The 21863-nt window shown below is 44.7% G+C and overlaps 1 pseudogene; it reads left to right on the forward strand.

Moving 5' to 3' along the window:
* The first annotated feature begins 325 nt into the window (after positions 1–325).
* Positions 326–15318, forward strand: LOC136532515 (indole-2-monooxygenase-like; annotated as a pseudogene).
* Positions 15319–21863: the final 6545 nt, after the last annotated feature.

Genomic DNA, 21863 nt, shown 5'->3' on the forward strand with positions numbered 1-21863 from the left:
TTGTTCTGACTCTATCCGTATCAAAATTGTCACCAATCATGGATCACCATTTTGGCTGCATGCGACGTTATTTCGCAATCAAATCATGACATGAAAGGGCCAAATAAATATCAAACAAACTAACAAGTAGCCAAAGAAAAGAGCATGCGCTCCAGATATTTTAAGAACTTGACAACCTAGATATTTTTTAGTAGCTATATACATGGTTCATATCATCGTACGTACATCCATGCGCTCCAGATATTTTAAGAACAAGCATTTTCTGTAGTGCACACAACACTCTTCACTCGACCAGGAAGCAGGAAGAACTAACCATGGAGGCTCTTCACTTTGTGCACGTAGTATACCAGTTCATGCTGGCGGCCGCTACGCCTCTAGTAGCACAACGGCCATTTTGGCTCGTCGTCGTGCCTCTCATCCTAGTGCTGCTGCCTGTCATCTGCCAACGCCTCCTCCACTGTCGTCGTCCCAACGCCGGAGAAAGCAGGAAGCACTCATCGAAGCCTCTCCTTCCGTCGCCTACGCGGAGGTTGCCAGTCATCGGCCACCTGCACCTCGTCGGCGACCTCCCGCACGTCTCCCTCCGGGACCTCGCCACAAAGCACGACCGTGGCGGTGGTCTCATGCTCCTCCAACTTGGCACCGTCCCGAACCTCGTTGTCTCCTCCCCTCGCGCGGCGCAGGTCGTCCTGCGCACGTACGACCACGTCTTCGCCTCACGGCCGACGTCCAAGGTCTTCCACAACTTCCTGTACGGGTCGTCGACCATAGGCTTCGGAGCCTACGGCGAGCACTGGCGCAAGGTCAGGAAGCTTGTCACCACGCACCTCTTCGCCGTCAAGAAGGTGAACTCGTTTTGCCATCACTAGTAGAGAACAGACCTTTGATCCTCGGCCAAAATGGGCTCTAGTTCCCGGAATTTTTTGCGCCCGGGACTAGAGATACCTTTAGTCCCGGTTGGTGGCTCCAACCGGGACTAAAGGTCCCTGCCCAACGGCTACTGCGCCAGACAGAGGTGGCAGGGACCTTTAGTCCCGGTTAGGAGCCACCAACCGGGACTAAAGGTATACTTTTACTCCCGGTTGGTGGCTCCAACCGGGAGTAAATGTCTACTCCCGGGCCGTGGCTGCGCCCGGGGTTGGAAAGTTACCTTTAGTCCCGGTTGGATCCATCAACCGGGACTAAATGTTCTCCCTTTATAAATCGGCCGTCTCCTCCTTCCTCCCCGAGCCCGAGCTCAGCACATTTTGAAGCTCACTGCAGTAGTGTTCTTGCTTCCTCCCTCCCTCCATTGTTCCTCCATCCATTCTTCGATTCCTCCATCGATTTCTTCGATTCCTCCGTCGATTCTTCAGTTGTAAAGGTTACCAATCTCATACTCTCATTTTTCACCATTTTCTTATGCCATTTTGTTCACTATATATATTTATGGTTCTTTATTGTGGTTTTTTTCATTTGTAAGCAATTTGAGCTCAAAATCACTTCAAGCTTGCATATTTACATGAAAGAAGGTTAAAGTATATATAAATATAAACTTAGAAAATAGTTAGAAAATTATAGCAAATCCGTACTAGTTGAACTTGCGGACCGTGTTCAGCTCGGCGAGCATGTTCTCTGCCGAGCGGTAACGGACGTCAAGGAGGAGCTTTGATTCTACGAGGGAGAGCGACAACGGTCGTGGAAGACCGTGTTCCCTTCCTCGTAGAATCGGAGCTCTTCCTTGACCAAGTACGGTGCCGTCCGGTGGAGAAATGCTCGCCGAGATGATCACGTAAGCAAGGTCAACTAGTACGGATGGTTATTTATTCACATGTCCCGATATCGTCGCAGTAGTCTGTCAATCACCGTACCTAAACGTAGTATATATAAATAAAAACTTAGAAAATAGTTAGAAAATTATAGAAAATCCGTACTAGTTGAACTAGCGGACCGTGTTCATTTCGGCGAGCATGTTCTCTGCCGAGCGGTAACGGACGTCAAGGAGGAGCTTTGATTCTACGAGGGAGAGCGGCAACGGTCGTGGAAGACCGTGTTCCCTTCCTCGTAGAATTGGAGCTCTTCCGTGGCCAAGTACGGTGCCGTCCGGTGGAGAAATGCTCGCCGAGATGATCACGTAAGCAAGGTCAACTAGTACGGATGGTTATTTATTCACACGTCCCGATATCGTCGTAGTAGTCTGTTATGTGTGTACACTCCCATTCTTCTGTTAATTTGCGGAAATATCATGTGAATTACTTACCTGCCGCAGTAAAAGACGAGAACACAATGACCATTAAAAATATCATTGTTTAGAGATCTAGATAATTTTATAGTTTGTTAATTTTATTTGTTTATAAAAGGAGAAATTTATAGTGTATTAAAAAATGAGTATAGAGAGTAGATGGCAACTGCTTCCGGGTCCTCGGCCTCTCATGGGTTTCCAAAGCGACTTAGGCCGGGCCTTCCTCTCATTCCATGCGGCAAGTGTCGTGATGAGACGAAGATTGTGATGGAGTACCGAGTGAAGAAGGAGGGTCCCAACAAGGATCGTATCTTCTACAAGTGTCCGGATCGCAATGTGAGTTATTTTATCGTATTTAATGATTATGGTTAGTTTATACCTATTTTCATGATGGTTGTGATTAAAGTTCTAATTTTTTGTTTTAATTTCAGTGGGATGGCAGTGGACGATGTTCAGGCTTCTACTGGGAGGAAGAGTATGTTGAACTCGTGCAAAAATATCTTGCACAACAGGCAGATACGGCGGCTAATGAGGCAGTGATCCAGCCGAAGAAGCCCAAAGATGTTGCACAATCGGGGGATCTGTCTGTTTTAGTTGAGATTGGTCGCGAAATCCTTGTGCTCCTGAAATGTATTTTAGCTTTAGTTCTTTTAGTGGTAGTTGGGATTGTCTACATTGTAGCGATGCTTTCATAAATTTGTATCTTTTGTGGTGGCACGCATGTTGTATAAATAATTAATTATGATCTAGGTTTTAATATGATATTTATGTCATGTAATGCAGATGAGCCGTCATTGGATGTATAATGCTGATCGCCGCTCCCAAGAGTTCATTGACGGCGTGCATTCTTTGTTACGTGCGGCCGAGGCAAACAAACGCGACGGTTTCATGTGCTGCCCATGTGCCATATGTAAGAATACGGTGGAATATCCTTGCTCAAGGACTCTTCATTCACACTTGTTCAAGTCGGGTTTCATGCCAAACTATATTTGTTGGACAAAGCACGGAGAAACCGGTGTTGTAATGGAAGAAGGTGAAGAAGAACAATGGGACGACAATGATATTATTCCTGATGGTGCGTGCTTCAATGATACTGCAATGGGAGAAGCTGAAGAAGAGGTAGCCGCAGAAGATGAGCCGGCTGATGATCTTTGTCAGGTCATTCGTGACGCACAAAGAGAATGTGAAAGTGAAAAGGAGAAGATCAAGTTCGAGCGGATGCTAGAAGATCACAAGAAATTGTTGTACCCAACTTGTGATGCAGGGCAGAAAAAGTTGGGAACCACACTAGAATTGCTGCAATGGAAGGCAAAGAATGGTGTATCTGACAAGGGATTTGGAGAGTTACTAAAAATCCAAAAGAAGATGCTTCCGAAGTACAATGAATTGCCCGCCACTACCTACGAAGCAAAACAAGTTGTCTGTCCTATGGGGCTAGAAATAGAGAAGATACATGCATGTCCTAATGACTGCATCCTGTACCGTGGCAAAGAGTACGAGAAATTGGATGCATGCCCGGTATGCCATGCGTCGCGGTATAAGATCAGGCGAGATGACCCTGGTGATGTTGAGGGCGAACGTCCGCGTAAGAAAATCCCTGCCAAGGTTATGTGGTATGCTCCTATAATACCACGCTTGAAACGTCTGTTCAGAAACAAAGAACATGCAAAATTGTTACGATGGCACAAAGAAGACCGTAAGGTAGACAATATGTTGAGACACCCTGCTGATGGGTCCCAGTGGAGAGCAATCGACAGAGAATTCCCGGAGTTTGCAAATGACGCAAGAAACTTAAGGTTTGCTTTAAGTACAGATGGTATCAATCCTTTTGGAGAGCAGAACAGTAGTCATAGCACTTGGCCTGTTACTCTAAGTATCTACAACATTCCTCCTTGGTTATGCATGAAGCGGAAATTCATTATGATGCCTGTGCTCATCCAAGGCCCGAAGCAACCTGGCAATGACATCGATGTGTACCTGAGACCACTTATTGACGAACTTCTCATTTTGTGGAATAAAGAAGGTGTACGTGTGTGGGATGAGTACAAACAGGAACACTTTGATCTGCGAGCATTGTTGTTCGTAACAATCAATGATTGGCCTGCTCTAAGTAATCTTTCAGGACAATCAAACAAGGGATATAATGCATGCACACACTGCTTCGGTGATATTAGAGGTGTATTCTTGAAAAAATGTCGAAAGGTCGTGTACCTTGGCCATCGTCGATTTCTTCCTGCAAATCACCCCGTAAGAAAGAAAGGCAAGCATTTTAAAGGGAAGGCAGACCACCTGACCAAGCCTCGCAACCGAACCGGTGAGGATGTACTCGATATGGTCAATGATGTGAAAGTCGTCTTTGGAAAAGGACATGGAAGCCAACCTATTCCGAAAGACGCTAACGGTCACGCACCCATGTGGAAGAAGAAGTCCATATTTTGGGACCTACCCTATTGGCAAGTCCTGGAGGTCCGTAGCTCGATCGACGTGATGCACCTGACGAAGAATCTTTGTGTGAACCTGCTAGGCTTTATGGGTGTGTATGGAAAGCCTAAGGACACATTTGAAGCACGACAGGACCTGCGTTGTTTGAGAGAAAGAGACAACCTGCATCCAGAGAAGACAGATGATGGACGCCATTACTTACGTCCTGCTAGCTACACTCTAAGCAAAGAGGAGAAGGAAATCATGTTTGAATGCTTAAACAACATCAAGGTACCATCTGGATTCTCCTCGAATATAAAGGGTATTATAAATGTGCCAGAGAAGAAATTCTGTAACTTAAAGTCCCATGACTGTCACGTTCTCATGACGCAATTACTTCCAGTTGCATTAAGAGGAATTCTACCTCCAAATGTACGTCTAGCCACCGTGAAGCTATGTGCATTCCTCAATGCAATTTCTCAGAAGGCAATTGATCCAACTGATCTAGCTAAACTACAGAATGATGTGGTTCAATGTCTCGTCAGCTTTGAGTTGGTGTTCCCTCCTTCCTTCTTTGATATTATGACACACCTCCTAGTTCACCTAGTCAAGGAGATTTTCACTCTCGGTCCTGTGTTCCTACACAACATGTTCCCCTTAGAGAGATTCATGGGAGTCCTGAAGAAATATGTTCACAACCGTGCTCGCCCAGAAGGAAGCATCGCCAAGGGCTATGGAACAGAAGAGGTCATTGAGTTCTGTGTTGACTTTATTCCCGACCTTGACTCGATTGGTGTTCCTGAATCGAGACATGAGGGGAGACTAAGCGGAAAGGGGACACTAGGGAGGAAAACATATATTGGTACGGATGATGATTATTTCAATAAAGCGCACTACACAGTTCTACAGAACTCCTCTTTGGTAGATCCGTATATTGAGACACACAAGGATCTCTTACGATCCGAGTTTCCTAGGGAAGACTGAAGCTTGGATTACGCATAAGCACATGGAAACTTTCGGCGGTTGGTTGCGAAAAAAATGTCAAGGTGATGAGAGCATCCATGAGCAACTGTATTTATTGGCTATGCAACCATCATGGCATATCGTCACATACAAAGGGTACGAGATAAATGGGAACATATTCTACACAGTAGCCCAAGATAAAAGGAGTACCAACCAAAACAGTGGTGTCCGCATAGATGCCACAGACCCGAATGGGAATAAGCAGACATATTATGGACGCATAGATGAAATATGGGAACTAGAATATGCACCTACTTTGAAGATCCCATTGTTCAAGTGCCAATGGGTCAAGGTGACCGGAGGCGGGGTAACAGTAGACAACGAGTATGGAATGACAACAGTAGACCTTAGTAATATTGGGTACAAAGACGAACCATTCGTCCTTGCCAAGGATGTGAATCAGGTGTTCTATGTCAATGATATGTCTACCAAACCAAAAAGAGGGAAAAACGATAATGACTCAACCAAAGAGCCAAAGCGCCACATAGTTCTTTCAGGGAAAAGAGTCATCGTGGGAATTGAGGACAAGTCGGACATGTCAGAAGAATATGAAAAGGATGACCGAATTCCGCCCTTCAAAGTGAACAAAGACCCTAGCATCTTGGTAAATGATGAGGACACTCCATGGTTACGAAGCGATCATAACCAAGGGACATACGTAAAGAAGAAGTTCACTGCTGTGCCCACTTGATGATATAGTGATTTAATATAGTGTGTGTTTGAGATATTATGTAATAATTGTGAATTCAGATGTTTATTATGTCATGTTTCAAATTAAATCAATGTTTGATTTGGTGGGATTTCTCTCTCAAAAAGGTAAATTAGGATACTGAGTGATGAAAAATTAAAATATTAACGTTAAAATGATGTGAAAACAAATTTCCTGTCCAAAACCAATAGTTTTAATAATTTTAATTAAACACTACATTTTTGCATTAACGAAATAATAAATATTAGTTACATTATGTTTTATAATTCTAACAAAAAATAAAAAAAGTTAGGTTATAGATTTTTCCTATGTGCAATAAACAAAAAGAAAATTCATATTTTTAACAAAATAATTTTATGCCTTTTATTTAATTTACTATGTATTTAACAAAAACTATTGCATTTCTATTGTATTTAACAAGACTATTGCTTAAAACAGGCGGGAAACGAAACTGCAGGCCACCTTTACTCCCGGGTGGGAAGCCCACCCGGGAGTAAAGGTGGGCTGCAGTTTCGTGGCCCGCCAAAAAAATCCTTTACTCCCGGTGCGTGTTACCAACCGGGAGTAAAGGTATACCTTTACTCCCGGTTGATAACACGCACCGGGAGTAAAGGTACCTTTACTCCCGGTTGGTAATACGCACCGGGAGTAAAGGGTTTTTACTCCTGGTTGGTGGCTGGCACCGGGAGTAATTCTCTCTGGTATATAACCTCCAGCGCCTGGCGCAGATCGATCCGCTCGTCTTCTTCCTCGTCGAACACCGCCGCCCTCTTCTTCCTCGCGCCGCGTCCGTTCGCCTTCCGTGACACCGGCGCCGCCCTCTTCTTCCTCGTGCGGCCTCCACCGCGCGCGCCCGTGCCCCTCCTCCGCGCGCGCCCGTGGCCCTCCACCGCGCCCTCCTCCGCCCGTGGCCCTCCACCGCGCCCTCCTCCGCGCCGAGGCCCTCCACCGCGCGTGTTGCCCCACCGCGCCCGAGGCCCTCCACTGCCGAGCTTGAGGTGATATGTTCGTCGATCTCTTTGTACATTCGCCCGAGCCCTCCACTGCCGAGTTATAGATCACGTCGAAAACTACAACTTTGGTGTAAGCCATGTCAACGCTCGAGGTCGATTGAAAATTCCAAATTTTGAATCACAAAATCTAGGAACTGAAAATGAATATTTGGAACTCTAAATGATTTTAAATAAAAAACATATCTTAACGCAAGTTTTGAATATTTGGATATTATATGGATAAATTAGCAAGTTTAATTAGAGTGTCAAAAACTACATTTTATGGTACTAAAATACATTTTAAGATCACTGGGACCTGAACTCATGACAAGTTTAATTAAGGACCACCAATGAAATTACTTTAGAAATTAATTAGATCGATGTAAATCCATGGCTTGTATAATAAACACGCTATATATTATTTGGAAACAACGCTACGAACCATCCGCTAATGAACTTTCGTACAAACTCCTCAGGATGGCAACCATTGTCGTTGTCACTAAAGCTGAAAATGATCCAGCCCATCAACCGCCATATATTCATCACTATATGATATTGTCGTTGTAGGATATATAATGGTCAAATAGGAACTCAATTTTGATACCCAGTTTGTAAACTAAGCATTTTTTAGTTTATAAAAAATATCACATGTGATGATGTAAGCAGTTTTGGTTGGACTTGCATGCATGGCTACAGACAAATGAAGGAAAACTTCAACGTTTCTTCATTTGTGAACTTTGAATATACAGATATAATATATTAATGTTGCTAAAGTAATATGAGCATTACATATTTTTTCCGGGAAGACTATCTTCAAACTTTATATCATAGCATCAGAGATCGCCTGTAGAAGAAGAAAATAAATTCTTATCATTTCGGAAATAGTAATGGTTATATTAGCAATAAGACACATATACTTACATTTCATAATGACTTATACTTACATTATTAACATAGAATTTTCTCATATGATGAATGACTACATGGTTCACATGGTACATAGGATCACAACATCACGCACCGACACCGCCCCGGCCCGCCTCACGTCGTCGTCGTCGTCAGCACGCCGGCCCGCCTCACGTCGTCGTCGTCAGCACACCGGCCACCGCGCCGACACGTATATATACGTCATTTGTATTCATATGCATGTATATATATACGTCGTGGAGCACCGCCGCCATCGTTCGTCCATGCGTTTCTATGTATACGGCGGAGCACCGCCGCCCTCGTTCACCCATGTGTACAGACATATATACGGCGGAGTGGAGCACCGCCACTCTTGTCACACCGCCCTTTCTCGTGGCCTAGTTGATCAACATTCGTATTATCGTTATCGTTAATGCTAAACAATCACACCAGGGCGAACCGCGCTGTTGATGTCACCGACGTGGTTCGCCCTAGTCACCGACGCAATTTGCCCTCGGCCAGTTTATGTATAGCCCTAATTCGCCCTAGTACCGACGTAGTTCGTCCTAGTGTGGCGAATTGCGTCCGTGACCGAGGGGCAAGATTTAATAATGCATATTGTTCGTAGATTTTACGCATGTAAGCAAAGATTTGACGTACTATATATTGGTTTTGTTTTTTGAAGCTAGATGGCCGACCCGAGAAACATGGATGAGGAGGAGTTGATGATGAATTTGATCAACACTGGCACTCAAGTTGCCGGCGATGATGGTGCTAAAAATAACGTGCAAGAGGATGCAGATGACGGGAGTCAGTACTTAGCTCTTGAACAAAATGAGCAACAACATATTGGCCAAGTATATATTTTTTATTATTAGCTATATATATTATCATATGTCTTATGTGTGCTCATGACATTAAAAATAATGTTTATGTTTTGTAGCCCTCTGGATCGACATCAACAACTACAACGAAGAGTAAAAATGTTCGAGGTCCCAAAAAGCCATTGGAGGGTCGCTTCATCATCTCGGAGTTCAATGTGGATACAGGAGAACCGGGGGGGGCCGAATAAAATGAAATTTGTGCACCACTGTGGTTACCTTGTACGGGACCGGCTCCCGATTAGTACCCGTGAATGGAAGAAGAAGACCAATGCTCCTCATATCAGTTTTGTCTCCGATCGTGACAAGGCGTTAATTTGGAATGATGTCTTGGTACATTTCACGCTCCAAACAGATGGTTATGATGATATAATAGATGGTGATGAATTGAAGGAGCGAGTTAGGGATTGGGCAATGAAGAAGATGGCCACCCAGTTTCAGACTTGGAAGAAACACCTATACACGACGTATGTCAAGAAGAACATAGCACCAGATTTTACTGTCCCAGGCCCGATCTCAAAGCAGAGGCCCTATTGGGATGAGTTTGTACAGTACAAGACTTCGGAAGAGGGTGTGAGTCGGGTGATAAAGAACCAACGTAATGCCCAACAGAAGACATACCACCATACCTTGGGATCAGGTGGCTACCCGACTGCCATTAAGAAGTGGAACAAAATGGAAGCAGACCTTCTTGCCAAGGGTATCAGACCAGAATCACTCGAGTGGGGAGAACGTGCAAAGAATTGGTTTTTCGCTCATGGGGGAACACTAGACCAGGAGACAGGGAAGTGCGTTTATGGCGCAAGACTGCAAGAAGCAGCAGAAAGATTGTTTTATGCTCAGAGAGCTACTGCTAGTGGTGCGTTCAGGCCCAATAGAGAGAAGGATGAGCTGACATACGCCATCGGGACTATTGAACATGGTGGCCGAACTAGAGGCAAAGGAAGTGTCTCGTGGGAGCATGGATTCCCTCAGGACAGACCTTCCTACAGAAGTCGCCAGAGAAAGAAGGAAGAAGAGGCACAGCGGCTCCAGAGGTTGGAGGAAGCGGTGCGTGAAGCACAGGAGCGGGAAAAAAACCTTGAAGCGAGAATGCAGGAGGAAATCAGAAGGCAAGTGCAAATAGCAGTGAGTGCAAGCAAGCAGGCATCAGAGCCAGGAATCAACATTAGCCAATCTGTTCAGTTGAAAAGCAGCTGCGCTTCCACGGAGATACCAAATCAAGGGGACACAGGACTGCGCTTCCCTGTGGATGACAGTCACTGAACCTTGTACAACGTGTGAGCTACACATTCCGAAGGAGAATTCCACAATCAAGGTGGCTATCGGTCTTGTTAATCCTATCGACCGAACCAAGACACCAAGGATTCATGGGAATATAATCCAAGAAGGATATGCTACCATCTCGGTAGATAAAGCTGAAAAAGGTTTTAGTGATTTGCCTCTTGACATTCCTGGAGGTGATGGCGAGAAGACTCTAGGAGAAGCGGAGAAGACATTCATTCTATGGCGCAAGCGCTACATCATCATTCCAGGGATGTCGGCTCCACCTCCTCCTGAACTACCTCACCATAGGTACGTGCGGATGAAAACACTACATCATTAATTTGTATTGGCTTAAATAATTAACAATCTGCTCATAATAATATGTCATTCCTTTTTTTGTAGCAGATCCTCCCCCAACCTAAATCCAATTGTTCAATCGCCAGATCATCATAGTGCTCTGTACGATGACATTGTGTTGGAAGACGAGGCTGCATCCACACCATCTCCAAGGAGGTCTCCAACGCCGCAGCCGCCACCTCCAAGGAGGTCTCCAATGCCGCTGCCAACACCTCCAAGGAGGTCTCCAACGCCTCCCCCGCCCCCGCCTACCAAGAAGCCTAGCAAGAGGCCAGCCCCTCAAACGAAGAACCAGTCCCCGCCTGCAAAGAAAGCCACCGTGAAACCAAGGGCTATTCCCAAAATAATATCTGAAGAGAAGGAAGAAGGAACTGATGCATATAAAAAGACATGTCTAGATTCTATGACAAACTTAAAATGAATCAAGAAGCAAGGAGAAACCCGGAGAAACCGTACTTCTTCGTAGCTCCAGATATTCTAAGAAAAAAGGTGACTTCTTACCAGCAACAACAGCGGGAATCTCGTAAGCCGTCCAAATCAACGTTATCAGACTATGACCGCACTCTCACCAAGTCAATTGAGGCGGCACAGAAAAAGAAGCGGGCAGGGAAAGGAGTTGCCCAACTCGGACAACAAGCGCACCAATCAATCCCCCCGCTAGTTGTTGGTAATGAATATGGTTCGAATTTAGGATTAATGCATCAGGCAAACATACCTCCGGATGTCGATTTGGATCACCTTGGTGAATTTCTTGATGAGACTGGTCTCGACCTTTACCAGATGTTTGGTGATGGAAACATTGAGAGTGCGGCGGAGGTTGATATTTGGAAGAAAAAATTTGTACTAGGCCAGAGTCTATACAACCCTCAAGCCTTATCTGATCTGGGGACGCAAATGTACCTGCTAAACAAGTGGTACATGCAGGCGTCTACCAGTGGAGACTTCTGCGTTGGTGTCAGAATTAGAGACGAACATTGGTTCCGTGGCGATGATGTTATGTATGTTGACTTTGCAGAATTTCATCAACTATGCCACCTGACCTCTCTGGACAAAGTTATCATTAGCTGCTATTGCCTGTAAGTAATAATTCTTTCGATCTATTATTAAACTCATCATATGTGTGTATATGCATATAAATTATCCTAACAAGTACTATATATATGCAGATTTACAATGACAGAGCTCAGAAAGGAAGGCTGCAATGAAATTGGTTTTGTTGATCCCCATATAGTATTCAAAGACCCAATTACTCCAAAGACTAATTGGAAGTCTGAGTCAGAGAGTAACCTCATGAACTTCTTAGTGAACCAACGCCACAAGAAGGATATACTCTTTCCCTATAACTTCAAGTGAGTGTTAATCATGTCGATCATATCCTTAATGGCTCATATGTTGATTCTAGTTAATTAATGAGTGTTATGCGTTATATCCTATAAACACATGCAGCAATCACTGGATATTGATGGACATCGATCTGGTGAAAAGTCACTTGATAATCTATGACTCGATGAGAAAACCACAACAAGACTACCAAGATATGATAGATATTATCCAGAGGTAATTTCGGGATCTCTAGCAACTATATATACACACAAACATGATGATTAACTATATCTGATGACGTGGCAAATTTTTTATTGGGCAGTGTTTGGAAAACCTTTATTGAGAAGCAACACATGGAAAAATGCAAAGCGCCACTGAATGTAATCCCTTTGAAAGTAAGTCCCCTGAATCGCATCATCTTTATTAATTAAACATATAGCTTTCACCGGATCACCAGATTGGATGACAAATCTTTTTCTCGTAAAGTGGTGTCTGAGGCAGGAACAGGGGAACAACTACTGTGGTTACTATGTTTGCAAGTTTATCAAGGTGCTCTCCCAAAGAACTCCTACAGAGAGACTCAAAGTACGTTAAAAATACACTATATATTCATTTAATTATTATTATTGATTGTGTTACTATGTCTTTATATATATATATATGTACATATATTAATTTATTTTCCTTTAATTCAAACCTGTAGACTCGATGGTTGGAGGAAAAGGTCATACGGCAAGACCAAATCAAAGCAATTCAAGAGTCTATAGCCGGATTTTTTAATGAGCAGGTCATCGATTCCAAGGGCGAGTTCTACTTCGACCCAACACTGCCATTGAAGCCAAGCTAGAGGATGAGAGGAAACTTGTTATGTCACAACAACTATAATGCAATCTTTTGTAATATATGCACATGAAATAATATAATGTAAAATACACATATGCATGCATGCATGTAAATATATATATGATGCATGCATGCATATATATATATATATATATATATATATATATATATATATATATATATATATATATATATATATATATTTCTATGCTTGAATTGTGTGATTTAATACGTTCATTGTGCTTGAACCGAAACATACTATATGCGCGTATAAATGTATAATTAGCAGCGTACAATACGACTTCGAAAACCTATTTTGAAAAGAAAACAAAAAAATGAAAAGAAAAGAAAAAAGAAAAAAAACCTTTAGTCCCGGTTCGTATTACCAACCGGGACTAAAGGTGCCGGCCATCGTGGCATGTCAGGAGGCACCTTTAGTCCCGGTTGGTGTTACCCACCGGGACTAAAGGTCCTCCTTTAGTCTCGGTTCCTGACCCGGGACTAAAGGACCCCCCCTTTAGTCCCGGATGCTTGCTCCCGGGTGGGGAACCGGGACTAGAGGGGGTTCCCCACCGGGAGTAAAGCTCGGTTCTCTACCAGTGCATGCTCGCCAAGAGGAGGTAACAGCTTTTTTTTGGTAGCTTATTATTAGAGTCTGTCTATATAGAACGTGTTTTGGCTGCCCAGGACACCCGATTTTCTTCTTGTATTCTTCCTCCTCCTAACGTGCCACCGCCGCCAACCACCCACCGCCCCGCCACAGCACGGTAGGGTCTTGCTGGAGCTCCGCGCGGCCGTGGCCATAGCTGTGGAGCTACGAAGAGACCCTACCGCGGCCATGGCGACCTCCTTCTTCCTCTTCTCCATCGCCCTCTTGGCCATGGTCGCCCCTATCCTGGCCCAACCACCTCCTCCATTACCCACTACAGAGGCGTCACCATCGCCTTGCCGCCGTCTCTCCCATCCCCACGCTTGGCCTGCCCGCCTTCCCAATAATTTCTTCTAAGGCCACTAGATTTGGAGAAGAATAGAAGGAGAGGAAGAGAAGAGAGAAGAATGAGTGTTGGAACACTCGAGTGAGATGTATACTCAGTATTAGTAGGGGATGAAAGATAATGCAAGAATTGCTATGTAATAATGTTTCCATCGTTTGTTACATATACATATACTAGGTGCGCCTGGTGATGGCCAAGCTGAAGAAGGCCATGGCTACAGGCATGGCAGTGGACATGAGTGAGATGATGAACACGTTCGCCAACGACATCATGTGCTGTGTGGTCTCGGGCAAGTTCTTCAGGGAAGACGGCCGGAACAAGACCTTCCGGGAGCTGATTGAGATGAACTCTGCCTTGTATGCAGGGTTTAGCCTAGAAAACTACTTCCCACGGCTTCTGAATTCGCTAGGTATCTTCACCAGGTTTGTGAGCAGAAAGGTGGACAAGACGCACGAAAGATGGGATGAGGTGCTTGAAAATATCATAAGTGACCATGAGAGGCGAAGCTTCAACTATGGCCATGGCGACAGAGCTGAGGAAGAAGAGGGTGCAGACTTCGTTGATGTGATGCTCTCTATTCAGCAAGAGTACGGTATCACCAGAGACCATATCAAGGCTGTCTTGATGGTGAATAACAAGCTACCCATATTAGCATTTCCTTTAGAGAATAAAAAATAGATCTATCCTATATTGTGTCCTTTTCGATTGACTTATCCTAAATGACATGTTCTGCTTGGTCCAGGACATGTTCGATGCGGGCACGGTCACGTCATCCTTGGTCCTGGATCTTGCCATGGCTGAGCTCATGCGCCACCCTCATATCATGACCAAGCTACAAGCTGAGGTCAGGAACAAGACACCAAATGGACAGGAGATGGTCAAGGAAGAGCACCTAGCAAGCATGGCCTATCTGACTGCCGTGATTAAGGAGACGCTAAGGTTACACCCACCTGCTCCATTGCTCCTGCCTCACAAGTCCATGGTGGACTGTGACATCGATGGGTATACAATCCCCTCGGGAACTCGAGTCATCATCAACGCTTGGGCTGTCTGTAGACATCCAGAGTCATGGGAGAAAGCGGAGGAGTTCATGCCAGACAGGTTCATGGACGGTGGTAGCGCCGCGACCATTGACTTGAAGGGGAATGATTTTCAGTTCATACCGTTTGGAGCTGGTCGAAGGATGTGCCCTGGCATGAACTTTGGGTTGGCCACTGTTGAGATCATGCTGGCAAACCTCATGTACTGTTTTGATTGGGGGCTGCCGGCTGGTATGGACAAGGAGGATATTGATATGACAGAGGTTTTTGGATTGACAGTTCACCGAAAGGAGAAGCTCATGGTCGTTCCCAAACTACCTGTTACCGCTAGCTATGCATAATCTGAGGCAGGATGCTCTGTAAAAGATATGCCTAGTATGATTTTTGAATGTACGGCCTGCATGTGAATTTGTGTACCTGTTGTATGTATTTTGCGGGGTTACCTAGTTGTCACTAGTAAAAAAAGGGCTTCTATTTCCGGTTGCCAACCCCCTTAATTCCCGGTTACGCAGCCGGGAATAGGAGTTCGGGAATAAAGGGTTAGTAGCCGGGAATAGAAGTGGACCTTTAGTCCCGGTTGGTGATACCAACCGGGATTAAAAAGGTAGCCACGCCAGCGCCTAGGGCTGGCCCCTTTATTCCCGGTTGGTATTAGCAACCGAGACTAAAGGGTCTTTTTTTTTCTTTTCCTGCTTATTTCAATTGATGATTCTTTTTTGTTTTAATTTGGTTTTCGAATACGCATTATTCGCTGCAAAGTAATATACGTATACGCGCGCGTACTGTAAAGTTTTCGCTCGATCAATGCACGCAAGCAACACAAGTAAAAGTAAACTAAAACATAATATTACATTTCATCGTCACATGTAAAGTTTGCATTAATTGTACATTTCATCATCACATGTTCTTTGGATCAATATGAAATTTGGCTTTCATCATCACATATTTGGGTCATAGTAAAACTCGCCGTCGGGAGTTAAGACCTAATCATTCAGAAATTCACCTATTGTCTCTTGGATTGCTTTGAGATGGTGTGTGTCTAGGGTTTTTTCCTTCAATCAACGAGTCTTCAATTTGAGATATGAGATAAAGAAAAAATATATTAGTATATATATATATATATATATATATATATGTATGTATGTATGTATCAAGAATAATGATAAATAAATTGTATCTATCACGAATATATATATATATATATATATATATATATATATATATATATATATATATATATGTGTGTGTGTGTGTGTGTGTGTACACTTATCCTTTTTTGCTCTAGACTAGTTCTTTTTTAGCACACTCTCATGAACTCGTAAACATAGTATCCACAGAGATTGGTCCCCTGGGGCTGCAACAGAACCCACTTTACGAGAAAAAGATTCGTCATCATCCGAGCATAGGGAAATTGAACTAAGGTAGGTATATAGTACTTACTTTGTATAGCACTACTTTCAGTGGCACTTTGCGTTTCATATGGTGTTCCTGACAGACCTTTTCCCAACAACTACCAAATAACATAAAAAATATTTGGACCATTAATTTGCATGCAGAGAGACTGGAATAGTTTTGCTAGTGAGACTGCAATTACCTCTGAATAATATCTATCATCTCTTGGAACTCTTTTTGCTCTTTTCTCATCGAGTCCATGATGCCTAGAAGACCTTTCTCCAGATCGAGTTCCATCAATATCCAGTGTTCACTGCCATGTCCATTAACACTCATTAATTAGCTAACAGGTACAGTGAACATATATATATGGATACACGATCGTCGACATTATGAACACTTACCTGAAGTTGTAGGGGAAGAGTATACATTTCTTGTCACGTTGCTTCTCTAAGAACATCTTGATATTGGCCTCCAGTTTCTGCTTTCCATGTTGGTTGGGGTTTAGGGTTTTCGAATACGATATGTGGATCAATGAAACCAATATCAGTACACCCTCTCTTTTTGCACTCTCCCATCTCAAACCTGCATCATATATATAGAGTGAGGATAATAAACACAGACATGTACGTACGTAGCGACTTATTATTAATTAGTAGAAAGAATCACTTACAGACAATAGCAGCTGATGAGAGTCTTGTCGAGAGAGTTCCGGTGGACTAGTTGGTGTAATTCAGCAAACTCAATGTACATAACGTCATCGCCACGGAACCAATGGTCGTCTTTGATTCTGACAGAAATATAGAACTTTTTCCGGTGACACGCGTCGAGGTACAAGGTGTTTAGCTTGAACAATTGTGTACCCAGTTCATTGATGGTCTTAGGATTCCATAGACTCCTGCCATGCTCATATTTCTGCCATTCATCCGCTACCGGCGCACTTTCGAAGAGGAAATCGCCAAGGTCGATACCTCTCATAGCATAAAAGTTAGCAAGTTCCGCCGTATCCACTTCTTTATCAGCAGGTATTTCCATCATATCCAGCATATCTATGTTTGAACCATATTCATTAGCAATAACTAGAGGAGGGACTGATTGCAATTCTTGTTCTCCGAGTTGTGCAACAGTTTTCCCTGCTTTAGCAGCTTTCTTGATTATCTTGCTAAGAGTGCGGTCAAAGTCTGATGGTGGCGAGGGCTTATGAGCTTGCTGCCTCTTTTTCTGCTCAGCTTCCACCATCCGCCTTAGTTTAGCTGGAGGTAGGTGGAAGTGCTTCTACTCCTGCTGCTTCCTCTTCCCTGTGCCTGAGAAGAATGCTTCGACGGTTTTTTTAACCGCATCATGTAACTCCTCTTTACTCATTTCACCAGGCAATTTCTGTGGAATTGGCCTTGGTTTCACGGGGGCCTTCTTAGTCGTCTTCGCCGGCGGGGCAGATGGCTTATTTGTTTGCAGCCATCTTCCCTGGTTCATGGGAGGAGGTGGGGGAACAAGCGTTGGAGACCTTCGAGGCGGCGTTGGGGAACGCCTTGGAGGCGGTGGCGGCGGCGGTGGAGACCGTCTTGGAGGAGGTGGGGGAACAGGCGTTGGAGACCTTCGAGGCGGCGTTGGGGAACGCCTTGGAGGCGGTGGCGGCGGCGGTGGAGACCGTCTTGGAGATGGTGGGGGAACAGGCGTTGGAGACCTTCGAGGCGGCGTTGGGGAACGCCTTGGAGGCGGTGGCGGCGGCGGTGGAGACCATCTTGGAGATGGTGGGGATGCAGCCATGTCTTCTACCCCATCGTAACCGCCGCCCGGAGCACTATGCTAGTCTGGTGATTGTACTATTGGACTTAGGTTGGGGGAGGCCCTGCTGTGTGTGTACAGAAGATAATGAGTCAATTGTTATTTAAGAGGCAATATAAAATTAATAAAAAAATTGTTTCGTTCACTTTCATCCGTACCTATTATGCGGCAACGGCTTCCCGGGAATATTGATGTAGCGCTTGCGCCATGCAATGAATGACTTCTCTGCTTCTCCCACGGTCTTCTCCCCATCACCTCCATGAATGTCAAGAGGCACATCGCTAAAACCTTCAATAGCTTTATCCACCGAGACGGTAGCATATCTAGCTGGTACTACTGCCCTATGGATTCTTGGTGTCTTGGTACGGTCGATAGGGTTTACAACACCAATAGCCACCTTCACTGTGCCATTATCTTTTGGAATGTGCAGCTCACATGATGTAAAAGGTTCAGTGACGTCATCCATGGGGAAGCGCAGCTCTGCATCTTTTATGGCATCAGGCAGCTCCGTAGAAGCACAACTGCTTCTCAACTGATCGGGGGGGGCTAATGTTGATTCCCGGAGCTGTTGTAATCCCGTGGGCACTCAATTGTATTTGCACTTGCCTTGCGACTTCCTCTTGCATTTTCGCTTGCATTTCTTTTTCTCGCCTTTGTGATTCAAGCACCGCTTCCCGTGACTCAATAATATATTGCTGCAAGATGCGGATCCTCTCTGCCTCCTCATCCTTCCGTCTCTGGCGGCTTCTGTACGAATCGATCCATTCAGGGAAACCTTGCACCCACGGAACGACCCCTTTGCCTCTAGTTCGTCCACAATGCTCAGCAGTCCCGATGGAATATGTCAGTTTATCTTTCTCTCTGTTGGGCCAGAATAGTCCACTATCTCTAGCTTTTAGAATTTGAATCAACCTTTCTGTTGCTCTTTCGAGTTTTGTGCCATGGACGAGCTTCCCGGATGACTGGGTCCAATCCTCCCCCATGACCTAAAAACCAACGCTTTGTGCGTTCAGGCCACGGTGCTGATTCAGGTACGACCCCCTTGGCAATAAGGTCTGCTTCCATTTTTTGCCACTTGGGAACGGAAGTCGCGTAGCCACCTGATCCCATGTTATGGTGGTATTGCTTTTGTCTGGAATTCTCTTGGTTCCTTCTCGCCCGTTCCGCACCATCTTCTGATGTCTTGTACTGTACAAATTCCTCCTAGTAGGGCCTTGCCTTCGCGATTGGGCCCTTATCGTTCCAATTTGGAGTCTTGTTCTTCTTGACGTATGATTTGTATAGCTGCTTCTTCCAAGATTGGAATTGGGTGGCCATCTTCTTCATTGTCCAGTGCCTAACTCGCTCCGTCAACCTTTCATGGGTGATGTCTTCATGATAATCATCTGTTTGGAGCGTGAAATGTGCAAGAACATCTTGCCAAATCAGCTCCTTGTCCTTATCAGAGACATAACTAATATGAGGAGCATTGTTATTTTTTTCCATTCACTGGGCATTGATCGGGAGCTTGTCCCTTACAAGGTACCCACAGTGGTACAAGAATTTCTGTGCATATTGTCCTAGTGGTTCGCCTGTAGCCACGTTGAATTCTGAGATGATGTAGCGGCCTTCCAACTGGCTTTTTGGCCCCTCGAACATTCTTTGTGTTCCCCGTCGTCGTCGTCGATCCAGACGGCTATGTACACATAGAAACACAAAAAGTATTATAAAACGAAGGTCGATCCAGTGGGCTACATGTATGCATAATAAATAAATGAGAGCTAGACATTGAGAAATATATACCTCGCCGGAATTATCTTCATGAACAACTTCCTCAACAATATGATCGAGATTCAAGTATTGACTCCCGTCATCTTCCTGCTGGTCATTATCAACATCGGCACAATGTTCAGTGCCGGCGTTGATAATATCCATCATTTCCACCTCCAGGTCATCGTCTCTCGGGTCGGCCATAGAGAGCCTAAACAATTATAAAACAATAATTATGCAATTAGGGTTTCATAGACATTTCATACACATTTCGGGGCGGTGGTGCCTGCGCGGGGTGGCCGGCCAGCGTCGGTGGCCGGGGAGGGTTTAGGGTGGTTTAGGGTTTAGGGTATAGGCCACATGGTATCAGAATATAACACAATTGATTTTTTTCCTAAGAAAAAATTATACATGTATACATTAATTGATATATATATATACACACATTAATTTCATACATATATACATTAATTGATATATATATACACATTTCATGCATACATAATTTCATACATATATACATTAATTGATATATATATATATATACACACACATTTCATACATATATAATTTCATACATATATACATTAATACACATTTCGTCAATATAATTCATAAATATAATAAATATAATATATATATACCGGCGGTTTAGAATTAATGGACGGCGACGGGCGGTGGTGGACAGCGGCGCTGGATCGAGGCACGAGGGCTCCTGGCCGGGCGCGGCGTCGTCGGGGCTACTCCAGCGAGGTGTGGGTGGGCGTCGGGATGCCCTCCGGTGAAGAAGAAGGCGCGGTGTCGGGCCGGGGTGGCCCGGGAAAGCGAAATCGGCGGCGGCGTGGCGCGTGCGCGGCGTCGGGGGCAGCCAGGGGCTCCTCCTTGAGGGGCGCGGCGTTGGGGCTACTCCGACAAGGTGGGGGGTGTCGGGGTGCCCTCTTGTGAGGAAGGCGGCGTCGGGGGTGGCCGGGAAGGCGAAATCGGCGGCGGCGTGGCGCGCGTGGGGCGTCAGGGGTGGCCGGGGGCTCCTCGGTGAGGGGCGCGGCATCGGGGCTACTCCGGCGAGGTGGGCGAGCCTCGTGGTGCCCTCTGGTGAGGAAGGCGGAGTCGGGGGTGGCCGGGGAGGCGAATCGGCGGCAGCGGAGCTCTGGGGACGCGCTGAAGACGAAGACGATCGATGAGGAGGAAGAGAGAAGGGAGGCGACGGTATATAGGAGAGGGACCTTTAGTCCCGGCTCCATGCACCGCCCGGGACTAAAGCACCTTTTGTCCCGGCTCCTGCCACCAGTCGGGACTAAAGGGGGGACCTTTAGTCCCGGCTGTTGGAAGGAGCCGGGACTAAAGGATTTTTTGGCAGGCCGCCAAATGCAGCCCACCTTTAGTCCCAGCTGGTGGCAGGAGCCGGGACTAAAGGTGGGCTACATTTTCATTTCCCGCAAACTTTTAAGCAGATCAGTTTATTTTATATATGTTTTGTATTTAAATGTTTAAGTCTTATTATTCGAGCAGTAAATTCAATACTAGGCATAAATTTTTTTAGAAAAAGTAATAAACTTTATTTTCATTTACTGCACACAAAAAAAATGTGACCTAAACTATTGTGTTTTTTATTATAAATGTTGAACATAATGCAACTAATACTCACTATTTTCGTTAATGCAAAAATATAGACTTTAATTGAAATTATTAAATTTATTGGTTTTCGACAGGAAATTAGTTTTCACGTAATTGTAACGTAAATCTTTAGGTTCTTCATTAATCATTGTATAATTAATCGGTGAGTTCGGGCGGAAATTCAATTAAAGTTAAAAAAGTACCAAACCACCTCAGAAAAATCTCAAACTTGGTGGTGGCTACACACAGGGCATTTATAGTCTTGAGAAAAAGTTTGAGACCAATCCGGCACTAGAAAGCACATGGACCTCAGAATCCTAGAGAACCTAGGTGTATAGATAGGGTT

This window comes from Miscanthus floridulus, unplaced genomic scaffold (genome assembly GCF_019320115.1).
Source record: "Miscanthus floridulus cultivar M001 unplaced genomic scaffold, ASM1932011v1 fs_647_1_2, whole genome shotgun sequence".
Classification (NCBI taxonomy): domain Eukaryota; kingdom Viridiplantae; phylum Streptophyta; class Magnoliopsida; order Poales; family Poaceae; genus Miscanthus; species Miscanthus floridulus.